General features: G+C 50.9%; 2 non-coding genes across 2 annotated transcripts; both read left to right on the plus strand.

Moving 5' to 3' along the window:
* Positions 1-11,080: 11,080 nt before the first annotated feature.
* Positions 11,081-11,162, plus strand: TRNAS-AGA (transfer RNA serine (anticodon AGA)). The gene has a single exon. It is a non-coding gene; the product is annotated as a tRNA-Ser (tRNA).
* A 663-nt stretch (positions 11,163-11,825) lies between these two features.
* Positions 11,826-11,897, plus strand: TRNAQ-UUG (transfer RNA glutamine (anticodon UUG)). The gene has a single exon. It is a non-coding gene; the product is annotated as a tRNA-Gln (tRNA).
* The last annotated feature ends 4,647 nt before the right edge of the window (positions 11,898-16,544 follow it).

Consider the following 16,544-nt stretch of genomic DNA (forward strand, 5'->3'; position numbering starts at 1 on the left):
AGAGGTTGCATCAGATTTGGGGGCATGTGGTGGACAATTTGAAGTTGTCCCAGGAGAAGACTCAGCAGTTTGCCAACCGCCGTCGTCGTGCTGGTCCTCGTCTTTGTGTTGGGGACTTGGTGTGGTTGTCTTCTCGTTTTGTCCCTATGAAGGTTTCTTCTCCTAAGTTTAAGCCTCGGTTCATCGGCCCGTACAAGATATTGGAGATTCTTAACCCTGTGTCCTTTCGTTTGGAAATCCCTGAATCTTTTTCTATTCATAATGTCTTCCATCGGTCATTGTTGCGCAGGTATGAGGTACCGGTTGTGCCTTCCGTTGAGCCTCCTGCTCCGGTGTTGGTTGAGGGTGAGTTGGAGTACGTTGTCGAGAAGATCTTGGACTCCCGTGTTTCCAGACGGAGACTTCAGTATTTGGTCAAGTGGAAGGGCTACGGTCAGGAGGATAATTCTTGGGTGACAGCCTCTGATGTTCATGCCTCCGATTTGGTCCGTGCCTTTCATAGGGCTCATCCTGATCGCCCTGGTGGTTCTGGTGAGGGTTCGGTGCCCCCTCCTTGAGGGGGGGGGTACTGTTGTGAATTTGGTTTCTGGGCTCCCCCGGTGGTTACTGGTGGTACTGAACCTGTGTGCTTCATCTCCTCTGTTCACCTGTTTCCATCAGGATGTGGGAGTTTCTATTTAGCCTTGCTCCTCAGTCATTTCTATGCCGGCCAACAATGTTACCAGAAGCCTTTCTGTTGCATGTTCCTGCTCCTAGACTACTATCAGCTAAGTTGGACTTGTAGTCCTAAGATTGTTTTGCATTTTTGTTCCAGTTCTCTGTGTTTGAATATTTCTGAGGCTGGAAGCTCTTGTGAGCTGAAATTGCCACTCTGGTGTCATGAGTTGATATTAGAGTCTTAAAGTAATTTCAGGATGGTGTTTTGAAAGGGTTTTCAGCTGACTGTGAAGTTCCCTTTTCTGTCTTCCTACTATCTAGTAAGCGGACCTCAATTTGCTAAACCTATCTTCATACTTCGTATGTCAATTTCCTCTAAAATCACCGACAATATATGTGGGGGCTACTGTCTGCCTTTTGGGGAAAATTTCTCTAGAGGTAAGCCAGGTCTGTATTTTCCTCTGCTAGGGTCAGTCAGTCCTCCGGCTGGCGCTGGGCGTCTAGGGATAAAACGTAGGCACGCTACCTGGCCACTGTTAGTTGTGCGGTAGGTTTAGCTCACAGTCAGCTCGAGTTCCCATCTTCCAAGAGCTAGTCCTTTTGTATGCTTTACTATGGTCTCTTGCCATTGAGAACCATGACAGGACACGTTGCCGGCTGCACAGCAGGGGAACAGCTGGCGGTGCTGAACCCCACTGACACATTGGCTGGTGTTTGGCTCTGTGCAGCTAGCAGTACCGGGCCCCATCTGGCGGTGTTGGAGCCCGGGCTCTGCAGGGGGAGAAGAGTGTAGGCCGAAGCCTGCTTGAACCAATTTCAAAGGTAACCTTTAACCCCCCCTCAGGGGTTACAAAGTAGAAGAGCCACAGCTTATGCAGCAGTAGTGCTGCACAAGTCAAAGGTTGCTCTTTTAATTTTGCTCCTTGCACACGCTGAATGAAACACGTATAACATTTAGCCCTTTATACAGTCAAACTGTGTTGGAGGCGCGAGTTCCCTTTGTAATGAGACGCAGCACAGGTGTCAAGAATCCCACCTTGGTGCTGGGTGCAGCCTCCTGAGCGTTGTTATTTGCTGTACAGGAGTCTGCGCTGTCGTGTTATCCCCTGGCCTAGCGCTGTTAGCGCTGCCCATCTTCTGACATCATTTAATGTCGGCCGGTGCGGTTCGCGATGACCATGAATCCCAGCCCCGCAGTGTCTTAACATTGTTAAAACACTGCGGGGCTGGGATTCATGGCCTGGCGCAGCACATATGTTCGCCTCTCACACTCGGGTCCTTACACCCGCTTCAGACTGTGCGGCGTCAGCTGATCCCTTATCGCATGCCACGGCCATGAAGCCGCACAGTCTGAAGAAGGCGGAAGGAGATGAGGGACAGGCGAAGAAATGCACCGTTCATGCCCGTCCATCACACCCTCGCAGTCAAAATAAATAAGACTCCGAGGGGCGTTGTGTGGGGCAAGGCGGCCGCAGAGGCGCACCCAGCCAAACAATGATGCCAGAAGACGGGCAGCGTTACCAAGGAGCTTGTTGCGTGTCAATACAAAGGAAAATCACACCTGAGGGACGTTTTAATGGTCACAGAGGACACATTTTAGACGTGTTCAGTTCCACGAGTCTAAGGAGAATACGTTTCTGAGCCACCTTGCACACATGCAGCATTACTGCTGTACAAGGTGGCTGTAAAACATAGAAACACCTGGGGGAGGGGGGACAGGTTCCCTTCAATTTCAGTTCTTGTGTCTGCGTGGCGGTCGCAGGACACGTTGCCGGCTACACAGCAGGGGAACAGCTGGCGGTGCTGAACCCCACTGACACATTGGCTGGTGTTTTTCTCTGTGCAGCTAGCACATCTGGGCCAAAACTGGCGGTGTTAGAGCCCAGGGTCAGCAGGAGGAGCAGGGGGAGCGGAGTGTAGGCCGAAGCCTGCACCGGAGCAAGTTGAAAGGAAACCTTTAACCCCCCCCCCCAGGCGTTTGTAGCTGAAAGAGCCATTGTGTACAGCACTAATGCTGGAAAAGGTAAACTTAGCTCTTTTAATTATGGTCCTTGCACATGCTGAACCTAACACTTATGAAATGTGTCCCCTCACAGCATTAAACCGTCCGGTAGGTGGAACTTTCCTTTGTCGTGTGACGCAGCACAGCCGTCATTCCTACCCCCCCGGCGCCGTGCCCCGGCTCCTCAGCGTTGTTTGATTCCGTCCCGGAGCCTGCGCTGTTATGTTATCCCGTGGCCAGGCACACTTAGCGCTGCCCATCTTCTGACATCATTTGGTGTCAGGCTGTCTGCGCCTGTGCGGCCGCGCTGGCCGAGAGCCCGCCTCGCAGTGTCTTCTGATTTAATCCCACTGGGGGCCTGGGATCCATGGCCATGCGCAGTGCATATCCTTGCCTCTCACTCCCCTCCCTACGGCTTCTTCAGACTGTGCGGTGTCACGGCCGTGGCATGCTATTAGGGATCAGCTGACACCGCACAGTCTGAAGAAGCCGTAGGGAGGGGAGTGAGAGGCGAGGATATGCACTGCGCATGGCCACGGATCCCAGGCCCGCGGTGGGATTACATTAGACGACACTGCGAGGCGGGATCTCGGCCAGCGCACCCGCACAGGCGCAGCCAGCCTGACACCAAATGATGTCAGAAGACGGGCAGCGCAAAATGTGTGCATGGCCAAGGGCTAACCTAACAGCGCAGGCTCCGGGACAGATTCAAACAACGCTGAGGAGGCGGCGCACGGCGCCAAGGGGGTAAAAATGATGGCTGTGCTGCGTCACACGACAAAGGAAAGTTCCACCTACCGGACGGTTTAACGCTGTGAGGGGACACATTTCATAAGTGTTAGGTTCAGCATGTGCAAGGAGCACCACGAAAAGAGGCACTTTTTCCCTTTGCATCATTACTGCTGCACAAGGTGGCTCCTTCAGTAACAAATGCCTGGGGGGGGACAGGTTCCCTTAAATTTAACTTGTTGTGCCTGCGTGGCAGTCGCAGTACACGTTGCCGTATACACAGCAGGGGAACAGCTGGCGGTGCTGAACCCCACTAACACATTGGCGAGGTGTTTGGCTCTGTGCGTACAGCACTTCTGGACGGCAACTAGCGGTGTCGGAGCCCAGGGACAGGTGGAGGAGGAGGAGGTAGGAGGAGGTAGGAGGGATTGCCACACACACAGCTGGGGAACAGCTGACGTTACTGAACCCCAATAACAGAGGAGGGACTGTTGACTGTGCGTACAGCACTTCTGGACGGCAACTGGCGGTGTTGGAGCCCAGGGACAGGTGGAGGAGGAGGAGGTAGGAGGAGGTAGGAGGGATTGCCACACACACAGCAAGGGAACAGCTGACGTTACTGAACCCCAATAACAGAGGAGGGACTGTTGACTGTGCGTACAGCACTTCTGGACGGCAACTGGCGGTGTTGGAGCCCAGGGACAGGTGGAGGAGGAGGAGGTAGGAGGAGGTAGGAGGGATTGCCACACACACAGCAGGGGAACAGCTGACGTTACTGAACCCCAATAACAGAGGAGGGACTGTTGACTGTGCGTACAGCACTTCTGGACGGCAACTGGCGGTGTTGGAGCCCAGGGACAGGTGGAGGAGGAGGAGGTAGGAGGAGGTAGGAGGGATTGCCACACACACAGCAGGGGAACAGCTGACGTTACTGAACCCCAATAACAGAGGAGGGACTGTTGACTGTGCGTACAGCACTTCTGGACGGCAACTGGCGGTGTTGGAGCCCAGGGACAGGTGGAGGAGGAGGAGGTAGGAGGAGGTAGGAGGGATTGCCACACACACAGCTGGGGAACAGCTGACGTTACTGAACCCCAATAACAGAGGAGGGAATGTTGACTGTGCGTACAGCACTTCTGGACGGCAACTGGCGGTGTTGGAGCCCAGGGACAGGTGGAGGAGGAGGAGGTAGGAGGAGGTAGGAGGGATTGCCACACACACAGCAGGGAAACAGCTGACGTTACTGAACCCCAATAACAGAGGAGGGACTGTTGACTGTGCGTACAGCACTTCTGGACGGCAACTGGCGGTGTTGGAGCCCAGGGACAGGTGGAGGAGGAGGAGGTAGGAGGAGGTAGGAGGGATTGCCACACACACAGCAGGGGAACAGCTGACGTTACTGAACCCCAATAACAGAGGAGCGACTGTTGGGACTGTGCGTACAGCACTTCTGGACGGCAACTGGCACTGTTGGAGCACAGGGACAGGTGGAAAAGCAGAGGAACACAATGTAGGCCGAAGCCTGAGAAAGTCGAAAGGGAACCTTTAACCCCCCCCCAAGGCGTTTGTAGCTGAAAGAGCCAGCTTGTGCAGCACAAAAGATGCAAAAGGAAAAGGTGGCTCTTTTCATCATGCTCCTTGCAAACACAGAACGAAACACTTATAAAATGTGTCCCCTGAAACCGTGAAACCGTCCCGGAGGTGGGACTTTCCTTCGTAATATGACGCAGCACAGCCGTCATTCCTACCCCCCCGGCGCCGTGCCCCGGCTCCTCAGCGTTGTTTGATTCCGTCCCGGAGCCTGCGCTGTTATGTTATCCCGTGGCCAGGCACACTTAGCGCTGCCCATCTTCTGACATCATTTGGTGTCAGGCTGTCTGCGCCTGTGCGGCCGCGCTGGCCGAGAGCCCGCCTCGCAGTGTCTTCTGATTTAATCCCACTGGGGGCCTGGGATCCATGGCCATGCGCAGTGCATATCCTCGCCTCTCACTCCCCTCCCTACGGCTTCTTAAGACTGTGCGGCGTCACGGCCGTGGCATGCTATTAGGGACCAGCTGATACCGAACAGTCTGAAGAAGCCATAGGGAGATGAGTGAGAGGTGGAGGTTCAGATATGCACTGCGCATGTCCATGGATCCCAGGCCCCCAGTGGGAATAAATCAGAAGACACTGCGAGGCGGGCTCTCGGCCAGCACGGCCGCACCGTCGCAGCCATCCTGACACCAAATGATGCCAGAAGACGGGCAGCGCTAAGTGTGCCTGGTCACGGGATAACATAACAGCGCAGGCTCCGGGACGGAATCAAACAACGCTGAGGAGCCGGGGCACGGCGCCAAGGGGGTAGGAATGACGGCTGTGCTGCGTCATATTACGAAGGAAAGTCCCACCTCCGGGACGGTTTTACGGTATCAGTGGACACATTTTATAAGTGTTAAGTTCTGCGTGTGCAAGGAGCTAAACAAAAATAGCTACCTTTTCCTTGTGAAGCATTACTGCTGCACAAGGTGGCTCTTTCAGTAACAAACGCCTTGGGAAGGGGGGGCCAGATTCCCTTACATTTCAGTTGTTGTGTCAGCGTGGCGGTCGCAGGACACATTGCCGGCTACACAGCTGGGGATCAGCTGACGTTACTGAAACCCAATAACACTGGGTCGTATGTTTTGACTGTGCAGACGACACTTCTGAGCCTCAACTGGCGGTCTTGGAGCCCAGGAATTACAGTTCATGTGGTAGAAAGATGAACACAACAGGAGACCTGGATACTGTAGACAGTCACCTAATTATTTAATCAGGAAGAGGAGTGGCAAATTCCTGCGAGATCCAGGCCTTGTTCATTTTCAGGAAAGTAAGCCGGTCAACGTTATCGGAGGATAGTCGCATGCGACGGTCAGTTAGTACACCACCTGCAGCACTAAAGACACGTTCCGATAATACACTGGCCGCAGGGCAAGACAGCACCTCCAATGCATACTGGCTTAGCCCTGGCCATGTGTCCAGCTTTGAGACCCAAAACTTGAAAGGGGAAGAGCCGTCTGGGAGTACAGCAAGAGGGCAAGACATGTAGTCTGTCACCATCTGACGGAACCGTTGCCTCCTGCTGACTGGAGCCGTCTGTGATGGTGTAGACTTTTGTGGCGGGCACAGAAAACTGTGCCACAGTTGGGCCATACTGGTCTTGCCTTGGGCAGAGGCACTGCTTCTGCTCCCTCTTTGTGCAGAGCCTCCACCACTGCCTGGACGCACTGAGCTGCTTTGGAATGCACTAGCAGCACTTCTCTCAGTTGGAATGGAGAAGATGATGGAATTGACCAGTGTGTCTTGGTACTCCCGCATTTTTCGCTCCCGGTTCAACGGTGTGATGAGGCTTTCTACGTTGTCCCGGTAGCGAGGATCGAGGAGGGTGAACACCCAATAATCAGACATGTTGAGAATGTGGGCGATGCGGCGGTCGTTTCTCAGGCACTGCAGCATGTAATCCACCATGTGCTGCAGACTGCCAACTGCCCAAGAAACGCTGTCCCCTGCTGGAGGCGTGATCTCTGCCCGCTCGTCATCACCCCACCCTCGCTGTACACACTGAGTACTGGACAATTGTGTAACTCCCTCCTCTGGACGGATGTCTTACTCCTCCATTGACTCCTCCTCATCCTCCTCACAAACTGTCCCCTGCCTACGCGTTTGTGAGGAACCACGTGGCGCTGACTGTCCAGAAGATGATGGAAATGGTGAATCCTCATCCTCCACCTCTTCCACAACATCATCCCTTAGCGCTTGCAGTGATTTTTTAAGCAGGCAGATAAGGGGGACAGTCATGCTGACTAGTGCATCATCTGCACTCGCCATCCGCGTGGAATAATCAAAGGGACGCAAAACCTGGCAGACGTCATTCATAGTGGCCCACTCTGTGGTTGTGAAGTCTGTACGGCGCTGACTGCGACTTCTTTGCGCCTGAAGCAGCTGGTACTCCATTACAGCTTGCTGCTGCTCACACAACCGCTCCAACATATGTAACGTGGAATTCCACCTGGTAGGTAGGTCACATATGATGCGATGTTCCGGCAGGCGGTGTCGGCGCTGCAGAGCCGCAATGCGCGCTTTTGCCGTGTTGGAACGCCGCAAGTGAGCACACTCTAGGCGGACCTTGTGCAGCAGTGCATCAAGATCCGGATAGTCCCTCAAAAAGCTCTGCACGACCAAATTGAGCACATGTGCCAGACATGGGATGTGAGTGAGGTTGCCGAGGCCCAGAGCTGCCACCAGATTTCGGCCATTATCACACACTACCATGCCTGGCTGGAGATTCGCTGGCACAAACCACACATCGCTCTCCTGCTTGATGGCATTCCAGAGCTCCTGCGCTGTGTGGCTAGCTACGATTCCCCAAAAAAATTAATTTCAAGACGGCCTGTTGATGTTTGGCCACGGCTGTGCTCATGTCGGTCGTAACAGGTACACGTTCATCACGGGTCCATGTGGAGGTGGACTGTGACGGCTCCTGCAGCAATGATTCTGAGGAACTGGTGTAAGAGGAGGAGTCAATGCGTACAGAATGGATTCCTGCAATCCTTGGAGTGGGCAGGACACGTCCTGCACCACTCGCACGGTCTGTACCCGGCTCAACGACATTAACCCAATGGGCAGTGAGGGAAAGGTATCGCCCCTGTCCATGTTGACTGGTCCACGCATCGGTGGTGAGGTGGACCTTGCTACTGACGGCGTTCAGTAGCGCGTGTTTTATGTGTCCCTCCACATGCTTGTGCAGGGCAGGGACGGCTTGCCTGCTGAAGTAAAAGCGGCTGGGCACATTGTACTGTGGGACTGCCAATGACATCAAGTCACGGAAGCTGTCAGTCTCCACCAGCCTGAATGACAGCATTTCCAGTGACAGAAGTTTGGCAATGCCTGCAGTCAGAGCCTGTGCTCGTGGGTGGTTTGACGAGAAAGGCTGCCTTTTCTCCCATGCCTGTACTACCGATGGCTGTAGACTGGGCTGGGAGTGTGTGGATGACTGGGAAAGTGGTGCTGCGGGTGGAATTACAGCGGGTCTCTGGACAACAGGGCCAGAGGTTCTTCCACGGCGATCCTGGGAGGAAGCCGAACCAGCTGCGTGTGAGCTGGAGGAAGAGGCAACACGAGCTGAAGAGGTGGTAGCTGCCGCTGTTGGTTGGCCTAGCTCTTCAGTGTGTTTTTCTAACTCCGCCGGGTGCCTGGTGTGCACATGTTTCCACATGTTGGAAGTATTGAGGTTGCTGACATTTCGACCTCTTTTGACTTTTTGATGACACACCTTGCATCTGACATAGCAAATGTCATCTGCAACTGTGTCAAAAAAGGACCAGGCACTGCAAGTCTTGGGAGCGCCCTTTTTGGCTTTTGGAAGAGACATGCTCCTAACGGGTGCCAAAGCGGAGGCTGCAGGATCCGCAGTCTTCCCCCTCCCTCTCCCTCTTTGGGCCGTACGGGGAATCTCTTCCTCAGAGCTGCTCCCACCACCTTCCTGTCCCTCACGCCAAGATGGGTCAAGGACCTCATCATCTACACTACCCTCTGCCCCCAACTGCTCCTCCTGGGTAGTCTCAGCAGCAGAGCACGCACCAGTAAGTGGCACCTGAGTGTCATCATCAGCTGATGCGGCCTGCGATGTGGTGACCGGAGCCACTGGCCCACCCGCCTCTTCAGAGGAAGAGAGAAAAAGCTGTTGGGCATCACTGCACCCTGCCTCTTCTTCCATTTCTCCAATGCTGCTTGGCTGGCCCCCTGTTTCCAAGCCAAGAGATTCAGAGAACAGAAGTAGAGACGTCTCCTGCCCTGGGCTCTCTGTCTGCCTGGGCAATTTGGCAGGTGGTGAAGAGACAGATGGCTGCTCTCCAGTGCTCTGTGTCTGAGAGGATGTGGCACTAATTGAAGTTGATGCATTAGCTGCCATCCATCCGACAACGGCTTCAATTTGTTCTTCACGCAGCAGCGGTGTACGGCGCTCTGACACAAAGCTGCGCATGAACGACTGTTGCCTGGTGAAAGTGGGTGCTGATGAGTCACCGGTGCCCGCAGCAGGCACAGAATCCCCACGTCCCCTCCCTGCTCCGCGCCCACGCCCACGTGCCTTACTCACTGCCTTCTTCATCTTGGTTGACTGATAAAGATAAGCAGAAAAGTACTAACGGCTTTGTGTGCTTATTCCTGAACAACTCCTCCTAACAGGTATAAGAAACACTAATTTTCTAAAGTGTGGACTAGACTTTAATATGAGCTAATGTGGCCTACACAAATGTAAAGTGGTGTAACTGGTGTGTTTGGTGAACTTTATTATTTATTTATTTTTGGGGGGCTGAACTGACAACGGATAGAGCTGCAGTCACACGGAGACCGTGCAGACAGCCGTAAACGGTGCTGCAAGGCCCAAAAACCCTCCTCTACGTTATCCTATCTAGTGTTTTTCCACAAATTAGCTGGAGACGGGTGGAAAGACACTAATAGGAATTTTTTGAAAAAATGTGCAGCAGCCTGCACTACTTAAAACAAAATGAAAATTGATTTGGCGGTATGACGCAGTGAACAACCCTGAGCTGGAGACAACCAGGCTATGGCTGCTCACAGACTACAGGGCGAGCTGCAGTCACACGGAGACCGTGCAGACAGCCGTAAACGGCGCTGCAAGGCCCAAAAACCCTCCTCTACGTTATCCTATGTAGTGTTTTTCCACAAATTAGCTGGAGACGGGTGGAAAGACACTAATAGGAATTTTTTGAAAAAAATGTGCAGCAGCCTGCACTACTTAAAACAAAATGAAAATTGATTTGGCGGTATGACGCAGTGAACAACCCTGAGCTGGAGACAACCAGGCTATGGCTGCTCACAGACTACAGGGCGAGCTGCAGTCACACGGAGACCGTGCAGACAGCCGTAAACGGCGCTGCAAGGCCCAAAAACCCTCCTCTACGTTATCCTATCTAGTGATTTTCCACAAATTAGCTGGAGACGGGTGGAAAGACACTAATAGGATTTTTTTGAATAAATTAGCAGCAGACTACACTACTTGGAAAAAAAAAAAAAAAAGGACAGTATGAGGCAATGAACCACCCTCCCTGAACTGAATACAACCAGCTATGGATGGCCTATGTGGCTGCACTCAGACTAGAGAGTGGGCTGCACTCACACACACACACACACACAGACCTTGCAGATCGCTGTGAAAACAGCGCTACTAGGCAAAAGCAAGGTGAATAGTAGGTGAACACAGCGGTTGCTAAATTAGCCTTTGGAAAGCACAAAGAAGCAAATCGCTATCTCTAAACTGGCCCTCAGTCAGCAAACAGCGTCCTGTCACTAACTGAATTCACAGCAGAGTGATCGCAAAATGGCGCCAGCGACTTTTAAACTGCATCATGACATCATTTCAGCAGCCAATCACAGCCATGCCAGTAGTTTCATGCCCTCCATGCTGAACAGGATGTGCCCACACTTGAAATCATTCTCATTGGCTGAATTTCTGCATTTTGAATCTGGGAACTTCCGATTCCGGTATCCGATACGCGGCAAGTATCGGAATCCCGGTATCGGAATTCCGATACCGCAAGTATCGGCCGATACCCGATACTTGCGGTATCGGAATGCTCAACACTAATAATCACTGATCTTGATCATGGTGCTATAAGAAAAGGTGTTTGATTCTCATCAACGGTCGATGTCTGAGTAGTCGTGGCCGAGTGGTTAAGGCGATGGATTAGAAATCCATTGGGGTTTCCCTGCGCAGGTTCAAATCCTGCCGACTACGACTATGTTCATATAGTTTTTTGACAGTTTACCTGAGAAGATAAATTTGCGTGTGTTCTGTTTTATGCCACATGAAGGTGATATGCAAACTTTGGGCATGGTTTCTAGAACCAGACTGACTTGATTTTTGGATGCATTTTATATAAGCCGATCTGACGCTACATCCCACGTGCGTTATGCCACTAATTAAAAGAAGCGCCATGAGTGCCACCAGGTAAGTGGTGCATCTCCCTCTTTTGTCTAGCAGTTACAGACCACTTCTGTGGCAGATGTACTGGGACATGCACTTTTATTCACAGCAACATTGAATTATCTGTTGGATAAAACTTTTTACCACACAATGAAAATTTTTTAGCCACTTCTGGATGAACAGCTTTCTAACAGTATAAGTTTTGCAGTTATTGTTTTCTTCTCCTTTTTCCAAGTAACAGATCCAACACTCCATTTATTAGCCACTTTTCATCAACATTTAAAACTGTCATTGTTGAGATATCATGGAACTCTTGGCACACTTGTGGAAATAAAGTTTAGGAGATATTAATTTACCGTTGTGTATTAATTGTAGATTTGCACTACAGCTTTAGAGCCTTTTTTCACCATGATTCATGAGTTCATATGTGCTTTTTAGCACAAAAAACTGCAGCCAGTCGTTTTTTGTGCTTGTGGTTCCATGGTGTAATGGTTAGCACTCTGAACTTTGAATCCAGTGATCTGAGTTCAAATCTCAGTGGAACCATGTGTTTCAGTTTTTGCACTTACACTGAGTTCTCCTGTGCCAAAGGTTTAACATAAAAAGAGAAAGTTAAAATCAACATGCAAAACAAAGATTTGAATGTTCCAAGCATCCATGGAGTGATCACTAGGGTTGAGCGACTTTCATTTTTTTAAGATCGAGTCGGGTTTTGTGAAACCCGACTTTGTCCAGAGTCGAGTCGAGTGCAGTCGGCCGATTATCGGTAAAAGTCGGGGATCGACCGAAACACGAAACCCAATGCAAGTCAATGGGGAAGCATTGTCGGCAGTGAGTGGAGGCCAGGAAAACACCTACAGTGCCCATTTTAATGCCAAAAACATCCATTCTTGTTTCTGAAGCTTGTCAATCTTAATTAACTTTATAATAATAGTTGTTTAATGGAACTTGGGGGTCATTTGGCAAATTTGTGGGGGGTAGGGCTGGTTCAAGGTTTTAGTGGGCCCACGAATCGTGGACTACGTCACGGCGGTGGAGCAGGGAGAGGAAAGTATTTCAACGTTGCAAGTGCTGTGATCCTGAGCAAGCAGGGGGGCACACTTGTTCGCATTGGCACTGGCACAGGGCCCCTCAAAGTACAGCGGTGTGTTTGCACGGCGGGGGCGCCTCCCACCAGCAGCGACACTTTTGCGTACTCTGAGGGGCCCTGTGCCAGTGACGTCGCCAACGAGTATGCCCCCCCACCTGATGAAGGAACCTGCACTTTCATCTTCACCTTCCTCTTTGTCCCTGTGTAAGGTGGTATAACATGCGGGAAGGGGAACCTTACTTTCAGCAGGGTCAGATTCTGGCTGTGTAGAGTGCAAGGGGAATGTAGTGGTCTAGGTCAATGTACCAGCAGACTCATCTAGCAGTGGCTGAGCAATGGGCAGGATGAGGAGGAAACAGATATAGGGCCAAAGAATAAAGTAGGCTAAATGCAGATCAAAATTGGTAACAGGACTAAACAGGCGGCATTGCTTTGTTCAGTGGAGTAGCAAACCCAGGAGCAGCAGACACTGTTTTAAGGGCCCAACCACCCTAGTAGGCCAAATGCAGTTTAATATCTGATACTATAGGCCCAAAGCCAGAAGGTTGAAGCTCAGCTTTATTCAGTTGAGGGCAACACCAGGCAGGGGCAGACACCGTTAGTAGGCCCTAACCACCAATTTTTAAAATAACAGCACTTAATGAGAGCCAGAAGGTTGAAGCTCAGCTTTATTCAGTTGAGGAAAAACACCAGGCAGGGGCAGACACCGTTAGTAGGCCGTAACCAAAGTTGAAGGCCAAATGCAGTTTAATTTCTGATACTATAGGCCGAAAGCCAGAAGGTTGAAGCTCAGCTTTATTCAGTTGAGGAAAAACACCAGGGAGGGGCAGACACCGTTAGTAGGCCGTAACCAAAGTTGAAGGCCAAATGCAGTTTAATATCTGATACTATAGGCCCAAAGCCAGAAGGTTGAAGCTCAACTTTATTCAGTTGAGGGCAAACACCAGGGAGGGGCAGACACCGTTAGTAGGCCCTAACCACCAATTTTTGAAAACACAGCACTTAATGAGAGCCAGAAGGATGAAGCTCAGCTTTATTCAGTTGAGGACAAACACCAGGGAGGGGCAGACACCATTAGTAGGCCCTAACCACCAATTTTTAAAAACACAGCACTTAATGAGAGCCAGAAGGTTGAAGCTCAGCTTTATTCAGTTGAGGACAAACACCAGGCAGGGGCAGACACCGTTAGTAGGCCCTAACCACCAATTTTTAAAATAACAGCACTTAATGAGAGCCAGAAGGTTGAAGCTCAGCTTTATTCAGTTGAGGAAAAACACCAGGCAGGGGCAGACACCGTTAGTAGGCCGTAACCAAAGTTGAAGGCCAAATGCAGTTTAATATCTGATACTATAGGTCCAAAGCCAGAAGGTTGAAGCTCAGCTTTATTCAGTTGAGGGCAAACACCAGGGAGGGGCAGACACCGTTAGTAGGCCCTAACCACCAATTTTTAAAAACACAGCACTTAATGAGAGCCAGAAGGATGAAGCTCAGCTTTATTCAGTTGAGGACAAACACCAGGCAGGGGCAGACACCGTTAGTAGGCCGTAACCAAAGTTGAAGGCCAAATGCAGTTTAATTTCTGATACTATAGGCCGAAAGCCAGAAGGTGGAAGCTCCGATTTAGACAGTGGAGGACAATTTGAATTAGGGACTGCAGACAGACTTAGTAGGCTGTCCCCTGTGGACCATGCATCCAACACATTAACCCATTGCACCGTAATGGACACGTAATCTTCTGTGGCCATGCCTACAGGTCCATGCGTCTGTTGTCAGGTGCACCTTTGTACTCACAGATTGCCAGAGTGCATGGACAATGCGGTCTTCTACATGCTGGTGGAGGGTTGGGATGGCTTTTCTCGCAAAAGAAGTGTCGACTGATTAGCTTGTAGCGCGGTACAGCGTAGTCCATCATGGCCTTATTAATAGTAAATAAAATATATAACTAGGCTCTATGAACTTTTAAATAGGTTCCAGGGGTACACGGGCAACATTGGTGTGGTCAGTGGAGGAGTATTGCAAGTAGGGGCCGCAGACAGGCTCACAAAGGGCTAAAATAACAAACAGTAGGCAGTCATGGCAGTTTTACATCGGTTACATGGATACACAGGCAAGCAGCATTGTGGTCAGTGGAGGAGTAATGCAAGTAGGGGCCGCAGACAGGCTCACAAAGGCCTAACATAACAAACAGTAGGCAGTCATGGCAGTTTTACATCGGTTACATGGATACACAGGCAGGCAGCATTGTGATCAGTGGAGGAGTATTGCAAGTAGGGGCCGCAGACAGGCTCACAAAGGCCTAACATAACAAACAGTAGGCAGTCATGGCAGTTTTACATCGGTTACATGGATACACAGGCAGGCACTCCAGGCAGCATTGTGGTCAGTGGAGGAGTATTGCAAGTAGGGGCCGCAGACAGGCTCACAAAGGCCTAAAATAACAAACAGTAGGCAGTCATGGCAGATTTACATCGGTTACATGGATACACAGGCAGGCACTCCAGGCAGCATTGTGGTCAGTGGAGGAGTATTGCAAGTAGGGGCCGCAGACAGGCTCACAAAGGCCTAACATAACAAACAGTAGGCAGTCATGGCAGTTTTACATCGGTTACATGGATACACAGGCAGGCACTCCAGGCAGCATTGTGGTCAGTGGAGGAGTATTGCAAGTAGGGGCCGCAGACAGGCTCACAAAGGCCTAAAATAACAAACAGTAGGCAGTCATGGCAGATTTACATCGGTTACATGGATACACAGGCAGGCACTCCAGGCAGCATTGTGGTCAGTGGAGGAGTATTGCAAGTAGGGGCCGCAGACAGGCTATCAAAGGCCTAAAATAACAAACAATAGGCTCATGGCAGTTTTATATCGGTTACATGGATACACAGGCAGGCAGCATTGTGGTCAGTGGAGGAGTATTGCAAGTAGGGGCCGCAGACAGGCTCACAAAGGCCTAACATAACAAACAGTAGGCAGTCATGGCAGTTTTACATCGGTTACATGGATACACAGGCAGGCACTCCAGGCAGCATTGTGGTCAGTGGAGGAGTATTGCAAGTAGGGGCCGCAGACAGGCTCACAAAGGCCTAAAATAACAAACAATAGGCTCAGGGCAGTTTTATATCGGTTACATGGATACACGGGCAGGCAGCATTGTGGTCAGTGGAGGAGTATTGCAAGTAGGGGCCGCAGACAGGCTCACAAAGGCCTAACATAACAAACAGTAGGCAGTCATGGCAGTTTTACATCGGTTACATGGATACACAGGCAGGCACTCCAGGCAGCATTGTGGTCAGTGGAGGAGTATTGCAAGTAGGGGCCGCAGGCAGGCTCACAAAGGCCTAAAATAACAAACAGTAGGCAGTCATGGCAGATTTACATCGGTTACATGGATACACAGGCAGGCACTCCAGGCAGCATTGTGGTCAGTGGAGGAGTATTGCAAGTAGGGGCCGCAGACAGGCTCACAAAGGCCTAAAATAACAAACAGTAGGCAGTCATGGCAGTTTTACATCGGTTACATGGATACACAGGCAGGCACTCCAGGCAGCATCGTGGTCAGTGGAGGAGTATTGCAAGTAGGGGCCGCAGACAGGCTCACAAAGGCCTAAAATAACAAACAGTAGGCAGTCATGGCAGATTTACATCGGTTACATGGATACACAGGCAGGCACTCCAGGCAGCATTGTGGTCAGTGGAGGAGTATTGCAAGTAGGGGCCGCAGACAGGCTATCAAAGGCCTAAAATAACAAACAATAGGCTCATGGCAGTTTTACATCGGTTACATGGATACACAGGCAGGCAGCATTGTGGTCAGTGGAGGAGTATTGCAAGGAGTGTCTGACACAGTTAGTACTCCAAAAAAATAAATAGATGTTAATGTCTCGCAAAACAACTATAAGTAAAAAAAGGGTGGCATGCTTAGGTACAGGGGTGGGCTCATCTGCAGAGTTTATGACAAAGTAATTTGGCAGTAAATTAGTATTTACTGGTGTCAATATAGGATACTGACCCAGACTACTTTAACTAGCATCATAGATGCAAACAAATTGGTATTGTTTGTCAGTGCCAGGCATTGAATGATGTCAGTGCATAGACTAAACATT

This window comes from Ranitomeya variabilis, chromosome 2 (assembly GCF_051348905.1).
Source record: "Ranitomeya variabilis isolate aRanVar5 chromosome 2, aRanVar5.hap1, whole genome shotgun sequence".
Taxonomy (NCBI): domain Eukaryota; kingdom Metazoa; phylum Chordata; class Amphibia; order Anura; family Dendrobatidae; genus Ranitomeya; species Ranitomeya variabilis.